Raw genomic sequence first — 26,566 nt, 5'->3', positions numbered from 1 at the left:
CTGTGACGAAACAAGCGTCTGATTTTCGGATATACTTGATTTCCTCTATCAGTTATATATGGGAAGGGTCGAAACAAGGTCCCTGGGCTAAACGATATTCCATTAGAACTACAGATATCTTTGAGAGAGTCAGCCATGACAAAACTATTTCATCTGGTGTACGGTATGAGACATCAGAAGCCGGCCGGTGTGGCCGAGCGGTTCTAGGCGCTTCAGTCTGGAACCGCGCGACCGCTACGATCGCAGGTTCGAATCCTGCCTCGGGCATGGATATGTGTGATGTCCTTAGGTTAGTTAGGTTTAAATAGTTCTAAGTTATAGGGGGCTGATGACCTTAGAAGTTAAGTCCCATAGTGCTCAGCGCCATTTGAACAATTTTTTTGAGACATCAGAAAGACCGCCACATTTCAAGAAGGTAATACGCTGTAAGAAAGAAAAGTAAAAAATAAGACGATGCACCTCAAAGGAATTATCCGAATGGGACGGAAATCGGTAGACTGATACGCATGTGCAGACAAACAAATGATTATAATTTCAGAAAAATGGGATGTTTTATTGAAGAGAAAAAGCGTCACAAATTGAGCAAGTCAATAACGCGTTGGTCCACCTCTGGCCAGTTACTCGGCTTGGTATTGATTGACAGAGTTGTTGGATGTCCTCCTGAGGGATATTGTGCCAGATTCTGTCCGACTAGCGCGTTAGATCGCCAAAGTCCCGAGCTGGTTGGACGTCCCTGCCCATAATGCTCCAAACGTACGCAATTGAGAGATCTGGTGATCTCGTTGGCCAGGGGAGGGTATTGGAATCTCGAAGACAAGCAGTCTCTCACCGCGTGCAGGTGGACATTATTCTGCTGAAATGTAAGTTCAGGATGGCTTTCCATGAAGGGCAACCAAATGGGAGTAGAATATCATCGATGTACCGCCGAGCTGTAAGGGTGTCACAGATGAACAAATGGCACCACAAACAGTCACTCATGGTTGTCGGGCCATATGGCAAGTGACAGTCAGGTTGGTATCCCACAGTTGTCTGGGCGTCTTCAGACACGTATTGGGTCCGGAATCTCATTGACTGCAGTAGAATTATCCTCAGTGATGAGTCCCGCTTCGAACTGAGCTATGGTGCTCGGCGAAAGCGTGTTTGAAGACGTCCTTGACAGCTGTGGGAGACCAAAATGATTGTTTGTTGAACAGCAAAATTCACTTTTTTACGTTCACCTTGATTATATACCTGAAATTTTGATTAATGTCACTGACGAACAAGGTGAATACTTTCACGAAGACATCATGACGATATCAGGACCTCTTGACTAGCAATATTGTTGGATACTACTGCTGATCACTTCACCGAGCAGCAGAACAATCAGTTCACTGGAGGAAATCCGTAATAGATGTGGTATCACCGCCAGACACCACACATGCTAGGTGGTAGCCTTTAAATCGGCCGCGGTCCGTTAGTATACGTCAGACCCGCGTGTCGCCACTATCAGTGATTGCAGACCGAGCGCCGCCACACGGCAGGTCTAGTCTAGAGAGACTCCCTAGCACTCGCCACAGTTGTACAGCCGACTTCGCTAGCGATGGTTCACTGTCTACATACGCCCTCATTTGCAGAGACGACAGTTTAGCATAGCCTTCAGCTACGTCATTTGCTACGACCTAGCAAGGCGCCATATTCAGTTACTATTGATATTGATATTGTGAATCATGTACCGTCAAGAACGACGTTCATCATTAATGGATTAAAGTTAAGTATCAAAGTAATTACGTCCGCTTTCTGAATTCTAATTCCTTGTCATGTTCCAGACCTCACGTCAGTATAGTTCTTCCCTCCTCTCGCCAGCCTGCGTGAGCTAAAACGCGTGCGTTTGGGCCCCTCTAGTAACACGGTGTTGGCTCTTCTGCCAACACAACATAGCGTGTGACTAATTACGCTGATACAGTTATACTTCGTACGCTGAGCTGCTACTTCCGAAACAATTCTTGGTGTCATGTCTTTAACAGTGATGATCTGTAATGTGGCGGACCTCCTTCATCTACTGCAGTGATTCCCAAAGTGGCCTATACCGACCTCGACGGTCGATTCCACCTTCGATGGGTCCATGTCAGCGGAAGAAAAAGGGGTGCATTAGATGCAACTGAGGACAAAAATTAAGTTATCTAGGAAAATATGATAAGACATAGCAACCACAGTCAACCCTCAAAGCTCTGCTACCCCTTGCCATTCTCCGCGAAGCAGAAAGAGTATTTTACGCTGCATGTGATGGGCCAGGAACCGCTTCGTCACACATCAAGTGATGTGTTAATTTTGAACACGACACAAACGGCACAAGGGCGGTCCACGAGAGTGGATCCAATTTAGGCAGGTTGCAACCAAAATTCCAGATTCTTCTCACAGAGTTGAAGCTTGCCCCTAAGTGGGTCACTGTTTGTCTCATCTGCTGAGAAAGGGGTGGAGCAAATCTTCATTTTCGTTCTCCTGCAGGTAACATAACGCGACATTATTGACAATTTTGCTAGCTTCACTTCATAAGTACTGTCCATAGTCCTTCTTTGAGGACTAGAAACAGTATCTGGCACAGCCGGTGTGGGGCCAGGAACCGCTTCGTCACACATCAAGAGATGTATTAAACTGGAACACGACACAAACGGCACAACAGTGGCGACATACGCAAAACTGCTAGCTATCAAGGAACAATTAATTTTGTCAGCCATTTAAGAGGTTTTGAAAACTGCTCTACACAAACCTGCTTATTATATACCGGTACCCAAAAGAATACCTTTGAGCAGCAGCACATTTCAAAGGTGTACTGATGAAATGAGTTCTCGTGCTGAAAGCATATTGTGTAATTATCCATTTCTCCATACAGCTGGGTGAGTCAGCTTGCCTGATAATGATGCATTTTTACTGGCAGTGTTCGTTTTGTTATGGACCAAGAAATCGATGAATAACTGCTCTTCGCGAAAAGTGTGACACCAGACACCAAAGATGAATCAATATTTAATGTTTTGAAAGATTATTTGATGGGAAAAGCGATCCCTCTATGCAACATAATATTAGCGATAGTAGATGGAGCACCAGCCGCATACGGGCGCTGTCGAGGATTTATAAACCATATAAAACTAAACGCGCAGGGAATGATTGCAATGTATTGCATCATCTATCAACAACATTTACCTGCTAAAAATCTAGGTGGAAGATTGCATCAATCTTTAGAATTTTTCGTTTATGTAGTAAACAAAATTCAAAGCAAAGCGTTGAATTCTAGGTTATTTACGCGGTTATGTGAAGAAAATGATGAGAACTTCGATTCATTGCTCCACACTGAAGTGCACTGACTGTCAAAAGGCTTATGATTGACAAGATTTTTCTCACTTTTTGAGAGTGTGTTAGAATTTTTGGATGCGGCAGATCCAATTTTAAAAGAAAATTTAATCACGTGGAAACGTGCCATTGTTTATTAAACATATTTGTTCATTAAATTTAACGAGGTTAACATGCAATTACATGGTGACACACAAAATTTAATAAAAACAAAGCTCATAATTTCAGCTTTTCTTGCCAGAATGAAACTAATGAAGCAAAATATTGGATGGCGCGAATTTTCTCAATTAGCCAATTTGTCATAGACTAACTGCCAGGATGATGATATTTCAAGCTTCGTTCAACATTTAAATGTTCTTCTCACACACTTTGAAACTAAGTTTGAATATGTTTTTGGCTATGGGAATACAGTGTATTATCAGTCCATAAAGTGATTTTGAAGTAAAGGACGTCGTATTACATGAAGAACAAATCGGAATAAGCACTAACGAAAAACTCAAGGTACTGTTTGGAAAGGGGTATCAGCGATTCTTGGCTTCAGAGAGACATACCTGTTACTTATCACATAGGCCTGTTGGGCTGTTATAGACTACCGCAAGAAAGTTTTGATAACTTTTCAACCTTCATACCTCGTGGAAAGCGGTTTCAGCATGGTTGCCAATCTTCTTTCACACATAAATAAAGAAACGCATTGTAAATCACTGAATCACTGACCGAAGAGATTTAATGTTAAACTAACTAAATTGACACCGAATACTTAAAATTTGCTAATGAAGTATCAGATTCATCCCTCCCTTTAAAAGCATTTATATATTAATTTTACTAGATTTGCATTTTGTGTCGTTTAGTTTGATAAGCGCATAAAACTTAAGATGTTTCTTTTTTAAGTTTTTCACTCTAAACTTCTACAGTTAAACCTGTCAAAGAGAGTAGAACTGTATCAGTCTTAAAGTTGATGAATCTGTAGAAATATATATATGGAAGAGAGGGAGTCTACTCAAAAGAAAAAAAAAAAATTAGCACGTGGTCTATGAGACAAAACGTTTGGGGACATCTGATATACACTTTTTCTTTTTTAAGTTTTTCACTCTAAACTTCTACAGTTAAACCTATCAAAGAGAGTAGAACTGTATCAGTCTTAAAAACACATTTAAAGTTGATGAATTTGTAGAAATTGTATATATGGAAGAGAGGGACTCTAGTCAAAAGAAAAAAAATAGCACGTGGTCTACGAGACAAAACGTTTGGGGACATCTGATATACACTACTGTGTAATTTTGTGAGTTCTGGGACTCTAACCCAAACACGTCCAGTTGATGGACTGACCGAACGTACGAAAACATTTGCGAATGACGTAACAGCCAACACTGGCGACAATCAAAACTAAATAAAGGGATGTTTTCATCCATACAGTGACAGCCAATGTCGTAAAAGAACATCTTTCGGACAGTTTATCACGGTGTTGATATTAGTAGTGTATTTTCTACCGCACTAGTGTTTTCTAAAACAGATATGTTAAAAAGTAGTTCTAAATTTGACCGGAATAACTACATGGCCCACGGAGCAATATTTACTCTGTTTCTTCTTTCCCATTTAGTTTCAGAACTGTCTCCCTGATTATCTAGCTGCTAGCAAGTAAATCTAGCTGTTTAATTGGGCAGCAGCTGTTTCCTCGGCATACAATTCCATCTGTCACCACATTCGCGTTAGTTGTGCGAGCACGTCGCAGTCCGCGTTGTGTAACTAACATCCTATAGAACGGAGATCGAAAAATAGTCTTAACGTGGAAACCAACAGCTGCCATTAAGCCGATAACTCAACAGCCGTTTGGTAAAATGTACACACGAGCCGACCGCTAATTACGATTTACTGATCACAAATGGAGGCTCATCCCTGCGGCAGGCACCAGCATGGAACACGATTGTCTATTGTAATTTATTAAAAGAATTTTGAAAGAACGCAATTCGCTTCAAAAAAAAAAAAAAAAGGCTTTAAATGTCTATCAGAAGTTTCAAACGATGAAATATCGTACATCGAATTTCTCAGATTTTGTTCTTCGTTTCGTAATCAATTGTTTCAGAACTTTAATATGAAATTTTGCTGCTGCTTAAATTTGAAGATATTTTTAATGGTGACCACCTTCTTTTCACAGCATCTTGAAACTGAAACCGAGCGACGATTCGCAGCAGCTAACGCACTAGAATTTGGGGGGAACTTCGCTCATATCGCAATACCATCATCATAATTGAAGTTTTCTGAAGTTTCCATATGTCGATTAAAATCCGAGGTTGACCAGTGCATGCCCAAATCAAGACTGTGCTTTGCCTTCAGTGATCGCATTGTTGGCGCGACATTTTGACTTGGGAAAGCGAAGTTAACCTTGATCAAACACAATTTGCAAGCTGATTATTCATACATAATTGATAACGTTTTTACGATAGCGGAACAAGTCGATGTTAGCAGTGTACGGAAGTGTGCAAATTCCGACTGCCCCAGAATCTTCATTTATTTTCGAGTTGTGTGCTATACGACAGTAAGAATCCATTTTCAAAATCTTTGATATCCGATGGTTTCTCTTGCGTGTTTGAAACCCACCAAAAGAGTTATCCCCCTTAGTCAAAATGAAACAACTCGGCGATGTGGTCCAGAAGATCGTGCGATCCTGACGGCAAGCGACCTAAGGCACCCCTGAACGATATTCTCTCATTTCTCTATTGCAGTACTTTCTGACAGGATAAGTCTATAACGCTAATGGGAACCGAACCCACTGACTGTATGATTCGTTTAGCAGTCAGAAATGAAGTTGATGCACATGAATATCGAAAAATATTTTAAAATACAGTATGACTATATTTTTAAAAGTTTAAATGTATCATAGGATTCTGCTGCTGTTTATTCTAATAAAGTAATTTTATAAATAATAATCAATATTTTATTTATTTTAAAACATCTCTTTATAACCCTCAATATGCTTTACTTGCTTCTCAGTATCCTAGTTCCAGCCTCTGGGAAGGCACCATCCCTTTCATCTATATCGAATGGAATGGTTCAAAGTTGATCCAGAGACAAAAAATAAGTTCTATGCATAGGTTGTTTCAGATCGAGAATAACGCATGGACTGTAGAAAACGTGACGCAATATTTTCCGATACTGGTAGTTAATGACAGTTCCCATGTGCGGCGAGCGTTTCCGTGGGGAATAAATACTGCAGCTCCAGGAAAGCGGTGCCCATTTTCGTGCGTTACACTGGGTAGTTTTCGCATGAAACCAAAATAACGAACTGCTGTGACATATGTTCCAAATATAACTTTTTAATTCGTGATGACGCGCTGGCGGTGACAGGCAAATTTAATTATCAGCTCTGGCAAAAAGTCTCAAGTTTCACCGGTACCGAATACTTGACCTCGAAATCGAATCTTAGTTTCAGTAAGGGTGCAGGAAAACTCTTAAAAACTATGTGCATGGCTTGATGTATCTTGGAAGCGGCGGGAGGGAGGGGGGGGGGGCGGGGAGAGACGGTGTTACGTAGTCTAGAAAAAAGTTATTTTAATAGCGGACAAACTGATTTCGTCCGTATTAAAGTTAACCCTAGTATTATAGCTCTTTACCATTGCCCTACATGGAATAGCGCCAATTCACTTCAGGGACGAGAAGTTTCTTTTTTATTTTCATTTATTTTTACCTCGGAATCTAGCCGTCAGATCAGTAGATTGTATTAATTCACGTATCTTGTATGATCAGATTTTTCACAAGTAAGGGTTCTTAGATTGACATCTAAAAATAACGAATTGTTCTTGAGATTTGTGGTTGATCACAATGTTGTGTGTTGTTGTGGTCTTCAGTCCTGAGACTGGTTTGATGCAGCTCTCCATGCTACTCTATCCTGTGCAAGCTGCTTCATCTCCCAGTACGTACTCCAGCCTACATCCTTCTGAATCTGCTGAATGTGTTCATCTCTTGGTCTCCCTCTACGATTTTTACCCTCCACGCTGCCCTCCAATACTAAATTGGTGATCCCTTGATGCCTCAGAACATGCCCTACCAACCGATCCCTTCTTCTAGTCAAGTTGTGCCACAAACTCCTCTTCTCCCCAATTATATTCAATATCTCCTCATTAGTTATGTGATCTACCCATCTAATCTTCTATTCTCTTTTTGTCCGAACTATTTATCGTCCATGTTTCACTTCCATACATGGCTACACTCCATACAAATACTCTCAGAAACGATTTCCTGACACTTAAATCTATACTCGATGTTAAAAAATTTCTCTTCGTCAGAAACGCTTTCCTTGCCATTGCCAATCTACATTTTATATCCTCTCTACTTCGACCATCATCAGTTATTTTGCTCCCCAAATAGCAAAACTCCTTTACTACTTTAACTGTCTCATTCCCTAATCTAATTCCCTCAGCATGACCCGAGTTAACTCGACTACATTCCATTATACTCGTTTTGCTTTTGTTGATGATCATCTTATATCCTCCTTTCAAGACACTGTCCATTCCGTTCAACTACTCTTCCAAGTCCTTTGCTGTCTCTTACAAAATTACAATGTCATCGGCGAACCTCGAGTTTTTATTTTTTCTCCATGGATTGTAATACCTACTCCGAATTTTTCTATTGAATAATTTGCTTCAAAGGACCAAAAGCACCCATTAATAGGAGCATGTAGGGGAACGATGTTTATGCCACATTAATATGACCACCTGACAAAAGCCGGAATAACCAGCTTTTGCAGCGCAGGCGAGTCATTGAGGTTCTGGAAGATACCAGAAGGGATGTGGAGCCATGACTACTCCAGTACTGTGCCCAGCTGCGCCATGTTTCTCGGTTGAGAACTCATGGCGCATACAGTGCCATTGACGTGGTCCCGTAGATTCTCGATTGGGTTTAAATCCGAGAGCTCTGGTGGCCAAGTAAGTACGGTAAACTCATCCAGATGCTCTTCAGACCGCGTACGTAGACTGCGAGCCTTGTGACAGGTAGCATTATCCTGCTGGTAGATGCCATCGTACCGAGGAAAAACAAACTGTTTGTACTGGCGGGCATGGTTCAAATGGTTCAAATGGCTCTGAGCACTATGGGACTCAACTTCTGAGGTCATTAGTCCCCTAGAACTTAGAACTAGTTAAACCTAACTAACCTAAGGACATCACAAACATCCATGCCCGAGGCAGGATTCGAACCTGCGACCGTAGCGGTCCTGCGGTTCCAGACTGCAGCGCCTTTAACCGCACGGCCACTTCGGCCGGCTTGGCGGACATGGTTCCCAAGGATAGATGAATACTTATGTTGATCCATTGTGTCTTCCAGTATGATGAGATCACCCAGGGAATGCAACGAAAACATTCCCCACACGATACTGCTCCGTCCTCCGGCCTGGATCATTCAGAACATTGTTGCAGGATGTTTGCTTTTACATGTAGCACACCGTACACGCCAACGGCCATCTGTGCGATGGAGCAGATAACGTGATTCCTCTCAAAAGGCCATTTGTCTCGACACAGTGGACATCCAGTTGCAGTACTGGCGTGAAAATTCCAGCCTTCGTCGTTGTCAGCATGAGACGCCTGCTGCGGAGGTTAATACGCAGCAAAGTTCGCTGGTCATTGAGGGGAGACTATTGGTAGCCCCTTGGCTGACCCGAGTGGTCAGTTGCTCAACAGTTGCACATCTATTCGCCCGTCACATCCACACCCCTGTCGTCTACGGCCCGTGGTACGCCGCAGTTGCCTCGGCGCCAGTTTTCGACAGTGCCATTTTGCCATACCTGTTATGCTTCAACCACTACGATATACTAATGGTTTACAGCCTTAGCCGTTTCGGAAATGCTTCCATCCTTGGGCCAAAAGTAGATGGTCACGCCCTTTTGTAAAAATCGTTCCCTTTCCGTATTACGAAAAGGACTGCACTGTTTTTCCGCGTCCCTCGGGACAGTTTATATACCCTCCACTACCAGTGCTGCCGTCTGTAACTGGTTAATACACGCTAATGTCGAACATAGGTTCAAATGGTTCTGAGCACTATGGGACTTAACATCTGCCGGCCGGGGCGCGGTTCTAGGCGCTACAGTCTGGAACCGCGCGACCGTTGCGGTCGCAGGTTAGAATCCTGCCTCGGGCATGGATGTGTGTGATGTCCTTAGGTTAGGTAGGTTTAAGTAGTTCTAAGTTCAAGGAGACTGATGACCTCAGAAGTTGAGTCCCATAGTGCTCAGAGCCATTTGAACCAACTTAACATCTGAGGTCATCAGTCCCCTAGAACTTACAAGGGGAAGGCCTCAGACACGGCCAACCGATTCGGCTCAAATTTGGCAGGTCGCTTGTGTACAACCTAAAACGAAGGCCTCTAAGATATTTTGGGTCAACACTTACGCAATTTTGAGAAAATCACCCCTAAAGGTTATGACGAGCAACCTCATTTTGTTAGTTATAGTTCGTTGCAATTGTTCGTAGCGGACGTCCCCCGACGCCCGTTGAAGTTCATTATTGATCCATTCACTCAGTTTTTTCATTACAGAGGGTGGCTAACCCGCTGACCGAACACACTGAGCTACCGTGCCGGCTACCTTGGCCGTTGCGCTATCGGCGCAGTCGGGAAAATCGTTTACCATGTTGGTACAGAAGTGACAGTTGTAAAATTTTCTTACCTCGATGCGTTTTCGGACCTCATACCTGATAAAATGCTCTATTTACAATTATCTATCGATCCCGCCAATTCTGAGTCGATTGCTTGTCATGACCTTTAGGGGTGATTTTCTCAAAAACGCGGGGGTGTTGACCCGAAATATCTTAGATTCCTTCGTTTTAGGTTGTACACAAGCGACCTGCCAAATTTGAGCCGAATCGGTTGGCCGTATCTTGTTAGAACTACTTAAACCTAACTAACCCAAGGACATCACACACATCCATGCCCGAGGCAGGATTCGAACCTGTGACCGTAGCGGTCGCGCGGTTCCAGACTGAAGCGCCTACAACTGCTCGGCCACTGCGGCCGGCCCGAACATAGGCGATGGTCACTTTAATGTGAGTGGACTGTGTATTTACGAACTGTTTAACAAAGACTGCAGGCATCTTTTGTTTGCGCTTTCAATAGGCTTTTGCTAGAGTTGATGGCTATTCATGACCAACAGGTGGTTTCCAATACAGGCATCAAGATTGGTACTATTTTCTGCAAGAATAATATGTTGAAGCTTACTGTCTTATGCGAATGTAATTCATTTGAATCAGTGGAAAAGTAGCCAATAATATTAATATGGTAGTCATCGGTGAGTACTTTAGGTCAGTTTGACTGCTGGAGGATCTTCCCTCATTAAAATTTTATTGGACTTATGGAAGTAAGTAAAAACAAATGGGAAGGTTATAAAAAGTTCTACTCGTTCTATGTACATCAAAACACTGAGTTTGAGTCTGCATAATTTTGACGCTAAAGAATGGAAACGCTTCCTTAATTCTAAGTACGAGAGCGATACTGTTGTTCTACACCTACATCCACGTACGTACGCCAAAAGAATGTCATGTTAATTACGTACGGTACTCAGCGTGGTAGCGCATGTGTCTTCAGGTTACAATCGCGTGTGGAACGCGGAAAGAATGGCTCCTTAAAACCTCGCCGGCCGAAGTGGCCGTGCGGTTAAAGGCGCTGCAGTCTGGAACCGCAAGACCGCTACGGTCGCAGGTTCGAATCCTGCCTCGGGCATGGATATTTGTGATGTCCTTAGGTTAGTTAGGTTTAACTAGTTCTAAGTTGTAGGGGACTAATGACCTCAGAAGTTGAGTCCCATAGTGCTCAGCGCCATTTTAGCCTTAAAACCTGCTGTACTAATTAGTCGAATTCTTTCTTCACGGTATGATACACAGAGAGACGAAGAATATCTCTAGATGCTTCACCTCGTACTGATTCCTGAAATTTGGTATGGCTTTTGTGGGATCATTACGCAGTCTACCAGTTCAGGTTTTTGACATTCTGTGAGTCAAAAAACATGTGACCATTCTTTGTATGTGTCTGAAATCCCCACTTCACTTGGTCCCGTCTGGTATGGGTCGCGCACACTGTGGCAGTAATCTAAGACGTCACACTCAAGTCATTTGTAAGCAGTTTCCTTTGTAGTCTGGCCACGTCCTTCCAATATCCTGTCAACGAACCGATGCCTGCCGACTGCTTTCCGTACACCTGAGCCTAAGCGATTGTTCCATACTGTCTTATCCAGGAATGTGTGTCGCCGACAGATTCTAATTGTGAATTATAAATAATGTATTCATGTGATATTACGTTATTTTTCATTTTTTTGAAGTCCACAATTTTAAACTTCGGTACATTTAATGTAAAGTGCCATGTTTTGTACCGGTTAGAAACTTTATCAGCCGGCCGGAGTGGCCGAGCGATTCTAGGCGCTACAGTCTGGAACCGCGCTACCGCTACGGTCGCAGGTTCGAATCCTGCCTCGGGCATGGATGTGTGTGATGTCCTTAGGTTAGTTAGGTTTAAGTAGTTCTAAGCTCTAGGGGACTGATGACCTCAGAAGTTAAGTCCCATAGTGCTCAGAGCCATTTGAACCATTTTTGAACTTTATCAAGATCTTGTAGAATGTTTCTGCAGCCGTTTCTCAGACAGTAGTATTATGAGTAACAGCATAATCTGCAATTATCCTTACGACGTAAGTGACTGTCTGCTTTCTCACCGCTTCGAACGCTAGTAGCGCTCCAGCTATCAAACGGTAACAACTTTCGCAACTGAGCGTGTCGTGACTGTATTTATTACACTGCGATAGCACAACCTCAGATACGCTAATTCACTCACTATGTACTGTAGTAAAATTAGATCGGACGTCTGTACACGTGAAGTTGAACTGACAATAAACCAATTTTGTCGGTTTCTGAATGATTAGTATTATATTAAGTTATGAATTTTTTCATACAGTAACGGCCTGAAGCACATCACCGTCGATCGTGAGATTCTAGCATTTATTCATGCTTCTGAAATCTGTTGATGTTGTCGGGAGTCAGGTTTATCTGTGCTGTAAGCCCACACTGTGTACATGAAAATTCACAAAAAAGTTGTATCACTGTTTCTTCTGATATCCACTTAAATGTGAGATCGACGACGCTGTGCTTTAGACCCTTATGGATCTCAGCGCCTCATCTGTATTCTAGTCAAGTGACCGTGTTGGTAGATATTACTATTTGAGATTATTCATTTTGACAAACGGCAGTTTGTGTTTGGAGTTTGTTGTTTACTGTGCGGTAATCGGCTTTCATGTGTAGTGTAAACATGAACTATGTTGAAACTATTTCAAATGCTAATAGAAAAATGAAGCTGTGAGGCCAGGTCGTGAGTCGTGCTGGTAGATCAGTCGGTAGAGCACTTGCCCGTGAAAGGCAAAGGTCCGGAATTCGAGTGTCGCTGATATGAAACTTCCTGGCAGATTAAAGCTATATATCTGCCAGGAAGTTTCATATCAGCGCACACTCCGCTGCAAAGTGAAAATCTCATTCTGGGAACAGAAGAGTAACTTACCAGAAAAAGTTAGCCGCAAAGGAACTAGTCTCCGAGAGCAGATCCTTTGACTGAGAGAGAGACGAAATTAAATAAGCCTGATTACAAGCAAACATTTAACAAGGAAGTGTACGTTGTTTTGTGGGTGCAGCGTAAGAATATCCGAATTTCAGCCGGGAAGTAAATTCGTGAACTAATACATCTGTTAGGGATTTTGTACATTTGCCCGAAAAAAATGGAAAAGCATGAAAACTCCCACTTGTACAAAAATGCGAAACGGAGAGTTGCGAAAGCTTACACATTATTTCGTTATCGCCTAAACTTAGTTATGTAAAAAAATACAAAATTCCACAACGACAATTATTTCTTTAGTCAGATACGTTATGCATCTTATTATTATTATTATTATAACTGGGCAGATGCTATCAATTTCACACTCTCAAATTTTCCTAAATCTAAAAATTTGTGAACTCCCAGAATGTATATTCACGAGCCGCCATTGCTCGTATGGTTAAAATTAGAGCTAACCCAGCTGCCATTTCGTATAGAATCTGACATGGATCCCATGCTGATGAGAGTAACGCTATATGTAAGACAAATGTGTGGCGCTCGGCTGGTAGCACTGTAGGACAGGGAGGCGAGGCGGCCGTGGTAGGCTGAGCAGCGGCGGCCGCGCGGGTCGATGTATCGATTGTCGACGCCGCGGGCCCGCCGCGCCGCCCAATTAATCTGCCGCACAATGGCCCGTCACCAGGGCAGCCCGGCAGCGCGCTGGGCCAGCCTGGCAGCCAGCAACAGGTAGAGGGGGCGGCCCAGCCCGCGGGCAGGGGAGCTCACCGAGGCTACAGTCCTCCGGGATTTTATTCAGATCTCGATGAGATGATGTACCCCTGATCTAGAAGAGACAGTCAGACACAAGTTGCACTTTTCTCAAATGACGTCATGAAAGTCATAGATCGAGGCTGTAGAATATTTTTGTTGTTGTTGTTGTGGTCTTCAGTCCTGAGACTGGTTTGATGCACGATTTTTACCCTCCACGCTGCCCTCCAATACTAAATTGGTGATCCCTTGATGCCTCAGAACATGTCCTACCAACCGATCCCTTCTTCTAGTCAAGTTGTGCCACAAACTTCTCTTCTCAATCCTATTCAATACCTCCTCATTAGTTATATGTTCTCCCATCTAATCTTCAGTATTCTTCTGTAGCACCACATTTCGAAAGCTTCTATTCTCTTCTTGTCCAAACTAGTTATGGTCCATGTTTCACTTCCATACATGACTACACTCCATACAAATACTTTCAGAAACGACTTCCTGACACTTAAATCTATACTCGATGTTAACAAATTTCTCTTCTTCAGAAACGCTTTCCTTGCCATTGCCAGTCTACATTTTATATCCTCTCTACTTTGACCATCATCAGTCATTTTGCTCCCCAAATAGCAAAACTCCTTTACTACTTTAAGTGTCTCATTTCCTAATCTAATTCCCTCAGCATCACATGACTTAATTCGACTACATTCCGTTATCCTCGTTTTGCTTTTGTTGATGTTCATCTAATACCCTCCTTTCAAGACACTGTCCATTCCGTTCAACTGCTCTTCCAAGTCCTTTGCTGTCTCTGACAGAATTACAATGTCATCGGCGAACCTCAAAGTTTTTATTTCTTCTCCATGGATTTTAATACCTACGCCGAATTTTTCTTTTGTTTCCTTCACTGTTTGCTCAATATACAGATTGAATAATATCGGGGAGAGGCTACAACCCTGTCTCACTCCTTTCCCAACCACTGCTTCCCTTTCATGCCCCTCGACTCTTATAACTGCCATCTGGTTTCTGTACAAATTGTAAATAGCCTTTCGCTCCCTGTATTTTACCCCTGCCACCTTCAGAATGTAGGAGACTACATTTGATTACGATGTGTAAGCACAGCCTCGGGTAACGGCTGGCGCGGATTAACGACGGTTTCGGGAGGGGGGGTTGGCTACAAGAGAAAGAAGACTCAGGGGTTCTCCCCTTGAAAGTCAAGGGAAAAAGCGTTCAAAAACTAGAGTTTTAAGGTGTTTTGAAACTTAAAAATATGGAACAATTGCTTCATTATTATTCAAATATTTAATCTGATCCAGGTGTATACGTTCAGAAAAATTCAAGAAAATATAAACTATCACTCACTCAAGAGGGTTCATTACACCAACAAGTGCGTCTATCGCTGCGCGGGATTAGCCGAGCGGTCTTAGGACTGTGCCGCAGTCATGGACTGTGCGGCTGGTCCCGGCGGAGGTTCAAGTCCTCCCTCGGGCAGGGGTGTGTGTGTTTGTCCTTAGGATGATTTAGGTTATGTAGTGTGTAAGCTTAGGGACTGATGACCTTAGCAGTTAAGTCCCATAAGATTTCACACACATTTGAACATTCTGAGTGCGTCTATCCATGAAAGCTCACTTTTCACTGCCTAAGTAAATACAGAAAAACTAATTAATTTCATCAATTAGTTTGATCCATTTACCACCTGATGACGATGGGTGAACAACAAAATACTTTGTGCTTATCAAGTCAGACGACTGATATAGATATCGTCTGTATTTTCCAATTTAACTTAACAGTCACCGCATCAAAAACAGTCCACTATGTACGAGAACGCGTAAAAATTTTTGAGTAATCGCATTTTAATGTTGCTTTAGTAACATTAATTCCGAAATTAACTAACGTAAGAACAAAAAGCACTGGTCAATGTAATACGCAAGCAGCACTTACATGTTGTCTTCTGTTTTTTGGTGAAGAAAGACGTTATTTTTGAAACCCGTTTCATGTCGCACGAATCTGAAAAACTGCACTGCCAAGACGAACGTCCCCTTCACACTACGCTACTGCTGGCGGATCATTGTTTGCAACAGGGGCCTTCACATGAGACCAGTCCGTGGCGTATTTGACCGGCGAAGCCTCTCATCGCGTACCAGTAGCAGTAACTGCACCTACAAAGCTCCTCGTGGTAGTATCAAACGCTGATCGCAACAGCAGCAACTGTTTTCGATGGCGGCGTACCACGACCCGTTGTGTGAAGGTTCAGACGCTGCAGAAAAGCACTTCCCGGTGTCGTCACGTGAAGGCGCCCGAACTGTTTGGTCATGCTCCTGAAATCTGGCTCAAATAGTTCAAATGGCTCTGAGCACTATGCGACTTAACTTCTGAGGTCATCAGTCGCCTAGAACTTAGAACTAATTAAACCTAACTAACCTAAGGACATCACACACATCCATGCCCGAGGCAGGATTCCAACCTACGACCGTAGCGGTAGCTCGATTCCAGACTGCAGCGCCTAGAACCGCACGGCCACTCCGGCCGTCCTGAATTCTGGGCAAGCAGTCTAACAATAGTAGCAATGACAACAATTTGGGGCAAAGCAGATAGTGCCCTAAGGGAAACGTCAACCGCGTTCTCCTTTGGCACATTGGGAAGCCCTGCTAGTATTTGGTGCCCACAATTCGAACAGGACAGTGACACAGATAGTACATTCTCTCAGGCACACAAAGTAAGATGATTTGAGGTATGCTGAAATAAATGACTAAATCCACTAACCAAGACTCTATCGTGCTTAACTTTGGCCCAGATTACGAAAATTACCATTTGATTTTAATTTAGTTTCACCTCTCGAGGGCGGAAGGGGAGGGGACGTACATCCCCTCCGCCCCCCCCCCCCCCCCCCTGTCTTTTAATCTGCCCTTTGGTAACGGAAAATGATGGCAGCTGACGTTACCGCATGTACAAATATTACAAAATTTGTACTGCATCGAACTACAAATTGTTTATGTTCTTTCTTCTTCAATGTAACACTATTAAATAATTTTAGAAAGCCCACATTTTGTTTTAGTACCATCACCATCATTCATCATATCATAAGCGCTGATATTCAAAAACAGCTCCTGGCCTTGTGTTTGGTGTTACTGACCCTCGATCACGGGCTGCGGGGTTCGGTTCTCGTCCATGTGCTGGTGTAAATTGGCGCCAGCACACCAGGCGGCAAAGAGGTTGCGAGAAGATCGATAGAGACCAAAGACAGACTCGCAGGAAACGTGCTACGAATGCCCTCTCGTCCGCCAGTATTTAGATCTCCACCGCACCCTGTCGTTTCCAGTCTGTCATCCAGCGTACATAGCAGACTTGTACTTCACCAGCAGTGAGGCTAACGTGGTCTACTTTGGAAGAGCTTGTACCACAACTCCTGGACTATCTTGAGTTAAATATATGCGTGCAGTTTGTGTTATAGAAAGAGGATACCGGCCACCAATCAGCGTCCTCTTCTTGCTTCCTGTAGTACAAGACTACAGTGAAAACGAGGCGTCACAAAAGTCCTCATATTTTTATAATTATACATGTGCACATCGATGAAGTGGCACCAAATAAAAAGACTTTCACTGAGCGGCGTAATATCCCAATGAAAGCCAAAAGCACATTACATTTCATTTTACTGATATACGAGTGCAGCCACGGGTAACGGGTGGATTACAATGCTTATGCAATTATCGGCTTATTAAATCCATACTACTGTTATTAAATGCGGAAGACTCCCTGCGGTTTAGGTTTTCACGACTAAACCGTTGAACTGATCTTGATTAAATGTGATATGGAGATGGGAGGGACCCTGAGGAACAGAAAGAAAAAATCGGTCCTTAAGATGTTTTGGTAAGGAATGGAACATCTCTTTTTGTATCACTGAACATAAACTATGTTAAAAAAATTATTAAATTTGTTGCATAATGTACATGTTGTACAACGTGTACGTGCCCACGCCACTCTACACACACACTGCTCGACAGAGATCCCGCGCGTACTGTGTGGCCGTAGTGTTGGACCAGGCGAGAGGTGGGGAGGGAATGCAGGTCCTGATCTATGATTACCAAAACAGGCAAACATATCAGGGCTGCTGACATTATTGCATGTACATTAGCTTGCTTACGAATACCCATCGTAACAAAACTTCTGATACGCAAATGGAGCCGAAGCCAACAGCTAGTTGTGTGTAATTCTTTTTCATCTGCTAATAAGACGTTTCACATATCTGTTGCAAATGTTCATGCATTTTTATGCTTTTAGTTACTGAGAATAGAAACATATTACTTTTATTAGAAGATATGTGTTTCATTGTTTATTAGTTAAGATTTCCATTTGATAATAAATAAAGAATGTAAATAAAAGTGAAAACAGTTACAACTACCGAGAATCGAACTTTCGACCTCACAATTACAAGACGTTTATGCACCACACTCAGGTATGGGTATTCTTTTAAATTGTTCGAAATGTTTTGTACCTAACATCGCTTGCAAATATTCCAATTCTTAAAGGTCGTTTATCAGGTTTTTTGATAACTGCATCGTACTAGTTTAGGAAGTTGATATCCAGGCACTAAGCTCCAAATTCTATAAGCACGAAGAAGATCAAACAAGGCCTCTCTGCAAGGTCAGCTTGTGAAGTAAGCGTTAGCGGGCAGCGCTTGTCAGTACTGTTAGCGTTACGGTCACGCGTCAGAGCAAGCACTATCACCCAGGTAAAACACTCATCTGTATTACAGAGCCGCTATCCCGGCACATAATTTCAGTAGCAGCTTGCCTATCTAACGGCTTCCTGCGGCTACAAACATTAGATTTTCAATATTACGCATAACTATTGACCGTATTTAAAAATTTAAAATGCTGTCATAATCTACTCATTGACAAGTATAATCTTATATCAAAAGTTTAACTGAATGAGACAAGTGTTACAGTTAGAAGCTGTCTCTTTTTCTCGAGGCAGTCTAATTGACAGTGCACAGACACCCAGATTACATTCGTACAGTATTTGAGAAAGAGCACTTAGCGACTTCCATCAAACTTTAAGCAAAATTTCAAGCCTTTCCTAAACCGTGGAAACATTTACGAAACGGCAAAATTTGTAAACTGTTTCCGTGCCGCTGTGGTTAAAGTATACTGTGCATGGCAAAATGACGCTATCCTAAACCGGTAAAGAGGTAACCGTGGTGCTCCACGGGCCGTAGATGACAGGGGTGAAAGGCGGCTGTGGAGATGTGCACAGGGCGAATAAACGTGCATCGGTAGAGCAACTGACCGAAACTACTGAGAGTGTCTCCTCAACGTTGCTGCCTGGTACATGCACCCCTGCTGAGTGCTGCTCATCGGCGACGAAGACTCGAATTTTCACGCCACTACCACAACTGGACGTCCAGTCTGTGGCAAAAGATGGCTCTTTTAGAGGAATCACGTTTTATGCTACATCGCACAGATGACAGTTTTTCAACAATCGTTGTCCGCAGCTCGTGGTCTCGCGGTAGCGTTCTCGCTTCCCGAGCACGGGGTCCCGGGTTCGATTCCCGGCGGGGTCAGGGATTTTCTCTGCCTCGTGATGACTGGGTGTTGTGTGTTGTCCTTAGGTTAGTTAGGTTTAAGTAGTTCTAAGTTCTAGGGGACTCATGACCATAGCTGTTAAGTCCCATAATGCTCAGAGCCATTTTTTTTTTCAACAATCGTCGGAAGGGCCCAGGTCGGAGGAAGAAGTGCTATGGTCTGGGGAACATTTTCGTGGCATTCATTGGGTGATCTCGTCATTCTGGAAAGCACAATCGATCAACACAAGTATTCATTTACCCTTGGCGATGATGTCTACTCCTACCTGCACTTTGTTTTTCCTCGGTACAAGTGCACCTACCAACAGGAAATGCAACCTGTCAGACTGAAGTGTTGCTTTTGTTTCACTTCATATCGTTACTTTCGAGTAATAATAGTTTAATATCGAAAAATATGCTGTCAATAACCATTCCGTACTTTTCATTGATATACTTCGACTGGCGAAAGAAAAGTTGGACTCTCTTATTTATTTTGAGTTACGTTCCACATTCCCTTTTCTCCATCTCCATCCTTGTATGAGTGACCGTGTGAGAGTGAATTTAGCGGGATAAGGGCGGACCAGAGGTAGACACAGCAGTGTAGAGGCAATACCGACTTAACCTGCTGGGATAAAATCAGCAAAGGGAAGGTGGCACCAATGATAACCTAGCCGGCAGAATGAGAGGTCGTCGTACCCCCACCGCCAAAGTCTGGACTGGTTAGCCGTTGTTGGGGAGCACGCTACGTCCTAGCCTAACGGGACCCGGAGGATGAGCGGACGCAGCTGGGTGGAGCTCTTGATATCTGGGTCACAAAGGAAGGTATTAGAACGTACTATTTCTTAGTGAAGAACGCGAATGAGGTGGGTTTTAAGCTTAATTTTGTCAATGAAAGTTTTAATTTCGGTAAAAATTTCCCCATTACATCGTGGCAAGCTGTTACAGCAACCTGCTTAAAAGTGTTTTAGAACAAAAACAGTCTGGGTTGCGAAATAATATAATATCAATGACGCGTTTCATCCTTTTGGGGCATCATCAGATTGCGTATAAGAACAAGAAACCAATACATTAGACACAAATGGAGGACAAACGTGTGGTCCTATCTTGCACGGCTACGCAGATAAAGTGAACTAAAAGTAATAAAAACATACGTAAAAGTAGTTGGATACGTGACCAATCAGTCATAAAACAACATATAATATAGACACCAAGGCAACTGGATACATAATCCATTCGTTATGAAACAACTAACCCATGCAGTGGACCTAGTGAAAGGAGAGAAACAGCAATAGTAACAACGAAAGAGTAGAAATACGTGGCGTAAAAATTTTCTACGCTTATTGTAGGATACCAGCCGGCTCCACCTTGGCAGTATAACACAGGGTCACACTTACAAAACCGCGATACGAGCCGCACACGGCACAATGTCTGTATTGGGGCGCATAGAAACATTACTATGACCAATTGACATACAGGTGCTGCGTATAGTGCGGCAAGAAGTACACAGGTGGCGCGCATGACCGATTTGGGGCAGATTTTCTAAAAACAAAAGTGCGTAAAACTAGTAATTAAAATCCATGTAAGCAAAAATAAAATAGAAGTATCTCCATACGAAGCACAAAGAATAGATAAAATGATTACACGAAAAACAACGAATCAAAATATGCCATTAAAACTCCGTCACACGAAGTAAAACAGCTAAATCTTTGAGTAAATTTATAGGGTGTGCATTCTGAATCGATAAAACTTCAGTATTTCAAGCTTTTGGGTCAGTATTAAGCATCGCAAACAACAGACAAAAATATACTTAGTAGTTAAAATAAAGAAACGTAAGTTACAATATGTAAAGAGGTAAAATCAGCTGCAATAAAAAACATCTACAATTAAATATTCACTGGAAAGGTCCCTTTTAAATATGACACCCCCCCCCCCACCCCCAGTTTGCCACACAAAAACCAACAAATTGAGATTGATGCTCTGGACATAAAATAATCATTGCAGCAACATTCGGAACGCTGGTAACATTGTATCACAATATATTTGATTACTGGTAATCGGTTTATCGTTCAGCTACCTGTCTTCGTCAGCATCGAGATGTTTAGCAGCTTCCAGCTCCTCTAGTAGATTCAATTTTTTCCCTTCTGAGCAAGGTGTAGTATCCTTAGGTTTTCTAGTGTGGAGGAATTGGTGGACTTTAGATGCTCAGCAAAAGCGGAATTTTGCTTAGTCTGACCTTCCTTAGCTAACAAGTGCTCCCTGAACCTGGTCTTGAACCTTCTGTAAGTCTGGCCTGTATATTGTATCTAATGGACTGGTTTCTTGTCTTTGTGGACAATCTGATCATGCCCCAAAAGGATGAAATGCGTCATTGACATTAAATAATTTCGCAACCAATACTGTTTTTGTTCTGAGACACTTTTAATTTCGGGTTAATTATCATGATTTTGCTGGAATAAGTGGTAGAAAGTAGAGATTTAGTCGCGAGGGGACGTGCAGTGTGGGCCTTCAGTTATCGCCATTTATATCTGTTGCTAGAAGCTTTTATTTGTTTTTCGTTTATGTAAAATGATTTTCTGTTGCTGTAACAATATAATGTTGGTGCATTAGGTAAATAACTTTAGGCCTTTTCTTTGCATGAAAATGTACTTGGGCACATGTTGGCGCCATTTGTTGCATGCCTGCTGAAGTGTGATTAAACTATAATGCCACGTCTTTTCGATCGAGTTGTAAACTCAGTTAAAGCCAATAATCACAACTACGTAATTTTGAGGGGTAATTTTATTTACAGTTTCTTTCATGATTTGTGACTGAGACCAAGTTCGCGACTTTTGCCTTACGTGATCCTATTTTGTCTGGGATTATGTTTTGTTGTTACCACATTTCATTAAAAGTAAAGTAAATTCAAAATATTTCGCGAAGCAGTTTCTGGGGGAATGTTAGTTTATTTGTGCAGCTTTCCTTGGGTATTGTGGTCAACCATACGGCACGTGAGTGGCCTTTCTTAGAATATGTACTATCTATAGCTATTTCATTTTGATGTTAAGGCCTCTGCAAACTTGTTGATGAGAGTACGAGCTATGTCAGAGAGATTTCTCGTGAGAATTTTAATTATTTCTATAGTGTTCCTTGTGCCTGGTGTATGACTGCACGTCGTGTTATTTACATTACACAAAAGTTACATTATATTCTTCTGCAATCCTATATTATTTAAGATACAATTACAATCAGTGATTCATTTTAGCCAGGAAAGTTGGTAATTTTAGAGATTGTTTAGAAGTGAACAGAGTGTGTTCAAGCATTCCACCTATATCATATCTTCCCATAACTTGTACTGTTTTAATAATTTTTCTGCATTAAAGTAATCTTTAATATCAGCTCTTGCCCAGAGTTTCATGGTAAACCAGCAGTGATACTTGTTCCACTGCCTAGATTTTGCTATGTACTCACATGTTGGACGAAAATTAATAAATAAGTATTGCAGTTTTCATTTCAGAAAGTAATTTCCGTATGTCTTGCTTAATTAGAGGTTTCACTCTACTGGTAATGAACCAGACAGTTAGTTAATATGCATGCTCTTGATGACTTTGCAGGAATTTGCTCACCAGTTTCAAGTAGATCTCGCTCCATGCCCTATGTTGCTCTAACTGCTTGTCACGTAGTTGAATTGGAGTGCACAGATTAGTTGAGTGAATCGCACATTTTCATTTCCATCGTTTTCCAAGAGGAGTGTTTGACCATAATCATGTATTATCAATCATGATCACGTATTATTAATTTGAGACCATTGCTGGTAAATTCTGCAATGTGTAGGATATGTTGTGTGTAGGATATGGTGCACAGAAAGCACTATAAATTTTGCAGCTACTGTTTTGCCAGATTTAGGACAAATAAACTCAAACTGACAGCAAACTAAATTTCGTAAATTGCTCAAACCTCACCTTTGCCTAATTCTAACGAATTTAATTTCAGCCCATAATTTAAAAGATTGGCACAATTAATGAATTAATATTTGCAATACAATTCAATAAATAAGTTAATGAATGAACCTATGCCGATCTCCATGATAAGATTACAAGCTCCCACTACATTTACGTGTTGCTTCATGGTAAGTCGTCCCATTAATGTTATGCGTTGCGCATGTAATCAACTTGTTTAACAAATTTGGTAAGAGGTCGATGTGACCTCTGTTTATAATAGTTTTTCGGCTGTTTGACTAGAACAATTGAAGCCGAGTCCTTGATCATGAGGTAAAATACCTAGCGAGACTAGGAGCGATCCTATAAAAAAATATCATTGAGTCACTTTTATAGAAGAACCAGGCGGTAATCTTACAACACAGCTCTCAGTGTAAGAGCGTGGTACGAAGAGCAATAGGGTGTGTTTATCACACTTCTCTGGTCACCAGACACTCCGTATCAAAACCCAGTCGGGAATCTGTGCGACTACCTCCCTCGGGCTGTATGCGATATGGACCCACAACCGAGAAATCTAGCGCAGCCGGCATGGTACTGGAATCGTCATGGCTTAAGTCAACGGAGAAGGAAAGAAAGAAAGAAAGAAAAAAGAAGAAGAAGAAGAACTAATGACATCGACAGGCTGAACTTGCTCAGAAAAGTAGGTGGTAGAGGACTCTCGCAAGTGAAGCAGACAATGAAAGATGAGAAGCATGCATTAACAGACTACGTGAGAAGTCAACAACAAAAAGCTTCTCAAAGTACAGCAGACCAAGAACCAATATAGGAAAGTTGCACTAAAATTCCGGACTGATAGCTCGGAAGAAAAGACCTGGTTTTGGCTGACCAATGGTATTCGAAAGAAGGAAACTGAAGCACTGATTTTTGTCGCTCTGGAACAAGCAACAGAAGTAACGGCGTTAAAGCCGTTATCGAGGAATCAGAACGAGATCTAAAGCGCAGACTCTGCAGAGAACCTGAGGAAATAGTCGACTACATCTAGAGTTGTCAAAAAAGATCACTCTGACTGATTTTGAGCAGTGGCACAACGGTGTGCCACAAATGATCCTCTCGAACCCATGCTCAAATTTCCATCTGATAGTGGTAAAGGACTTGTGGAACCTCAAGCCAGAAAAAAATGGTCGAAAACGAACACGTCAAACTACCGCGGGACTTCCGACTTCAGAGAACAGAATATGCCAGACGTTGCAGTTATAGAGAGGAGGGAAGTGTGTATCATTGTCATTGCCATCCCATGCGATGGCAGAATCGATGAGAAACAACTGGAATACTTTATCACGTAGGAGGATTTTAAAATCGAACTACAATAACTCTGGCGTAAAGTAGTGAATGTGGTTCGAGTGGTTCTTGTCACAATTGCAGCACTGCCAAAAGTTCTTATTCGGCACTTTTGAAAACTTGCCAACTACAGAAAGCCACTTTACTGGAATATGCATTATTTATCCGCCGATACATTAGGCAGTCGTAAGCGTTTGTGAAGTATCTAACTAGTGATATAAATAAATTCATAATAGTGATCTCATTTTCTGTTTACTGGTAATAATAATAATAATAATAATAATAATAATAATAGCGAGAAGAAGAGGAGCAGCATCAACAAAATATGATTTAAAAACGACAGTTATACAATGATGGCACACTTTCATTACATTCACATTTATGAAATCCATCAAAGGCGAACGTAAACTTAAATGGAAAAATTAATGCCAGAGAGTTGTATTATCAGAAGGAATGACAAATAGTTTCTTTCTGTTCTAAAAGAGAATAAAGTTGATGTTGTTGCCGACGTATTCATTGTAGATGTAAATATGGCAGAAGAGTGATTTATATTTGAACTCGCATTTTGAGTGACGTTGCGCTGTTAATATTCTTTGTCGACTGGGATTTATAACGAGGAGATATGAGACCGCCAGTTACACAGCAAATAAAATAAATTGGACATATGGCTAAATGAATTGAATAAACAGTTCGCCTCAAAACTCCACCCCACTCACCTCCCACAGTAAAAAAAGTTATTGAAATAGTCGATCAGTGGTGTTAACGTTGTGCACGAAGAGAGGTGGACCGATATTTTTAAAATCGTGCCAAATAACGTAGCCACACAAAATATTTGGGCAAACTGACTATGGCCGAGTTGGTTCAGTAAATAAACTGCACGGAAGGGAATGAGCAATAGTACGATCAGTTACTATCACTGCCCCAACATTCGATGGCGGGTTCAGAAAAGTGGACTTGGTATAAGCAGCATTTTGCTCCATTCCTACACAAATGGGTGGTCTGTCAATGGAAGAACGAAGCATTTATTCGTGCAGATGACTTCGCCATATTCACGTCTTTGTTGAAAGTACCTCATATTCCGCTATGCGTGTATACATTTTTATTTTGCTATTGTAATGTCGACGGTACGTCATTGTCAAGCATAAATAATTGTTATCACATCATGGTAGAGCTACAAGTGGCGTTATCGCTGAGGTGCACGTCGGGACAATCGGGATAGCGTTTATGACGCCATCAGAAAGATAGATTAGTCGTGCACGACCCATAGTCGTCTCTGCAGACAGGTTATAGTGATCCTACACGGCGTGGACCACTTTAGCCACGGGGGTGAAACTAATACAGTGGCCTCCCGTAACAAGACCTTGGTTCGGTGCCATGTCACTCGGAGCACTGCAAGTTTATCAATCCATCATCTCGATTTCTCATTGGGTGATTTAAAGTCGTCCATAATTGTGTTTCTGATTACAACTTATTGTGTTTATATCATTTTTAGAACTGAATTGTGAATATGTTGCTTGTCTTCTGCTTGATTTTTGTTTACATCCGTAATATTGATAGAGTAAATTATTCAAATGGTTAAATTGGCTCTAAGCACTATGAGACTTAACATCTGAGGTCATCAGTCCCCTAGACTTAGAACTACTTGAACCTAACTAACCTAAGGACATCATAGACAGCCATGCCCGAGGCAGGATTCGAACCTGCGACTGTAGCAGCAGCGCCGTTCCGGACTGAAGCGCCTAGAACCGCTCGGCCACAATGGTTGGCAGAGTAAATTAATCTATACTTTTATTCCATATAAAAACAAAAGCTGGTTTCACTGGATATTGTTCTGTGATAATTTGTTTTTGCTTACAAGACCATGCGTGAATTGCTAGATTTAAATGAATTGTTAAGTATAGTCTTCTTTCAAATGAAACTTTATGGTTTCAGAAACCTTTTCAAGTCTCAGATATGTATGATATATGTATGGAGACTGCAGTGAGGAATGAAAATTTGTACCAATGCCATGGTTAGGAGACCCAGTCTGAAAGCCAGCCTAGGTACAAATTTTCATTCGTCACCTCTTCTGGCGTAAGGAGTCGCCAGTACACTGGTCGGCAAAGACGTAGCGCGAAGATCG

At 42.0% G+C, this 26,566-nt stretch overlaps 1 protein-coding gene across 1 annotated transcript in view; it reads right to left on the bottom strand.

The window, feature by feature from the left end:
* Window positions 1–26,566, bottom strand: part of LOC126260294 (SCY1-like protein 2) — a 963,146-nt gene that overhangs the window by 106,109 nt on the left and 830,471 nt on the right. The gene's annotated exons all lie outside the window — the stretch shown is intronic.

Source organism: Schistocerca nitens, chromosome 5, assembly GCF_023898315.1.
Source record: "Schistocerca nitens isolate TAMUIC-IGC-003100 chromosome 5, iqSchNite1.1, whole genome shotgun sequence".
In the NCBI taxonomy this organism is placed as follows: Eukaryota; Metazoa; Arthropoda; class Insecta; order Orthoptera; family Acrididae; genus Schistocerca; species Schistocerca nitens.
The sequence above is the reverse complement of the archived record's forward strand: the minus strand, read 5'-3'. Positions and strand labels throughout refer to the sequence as shown.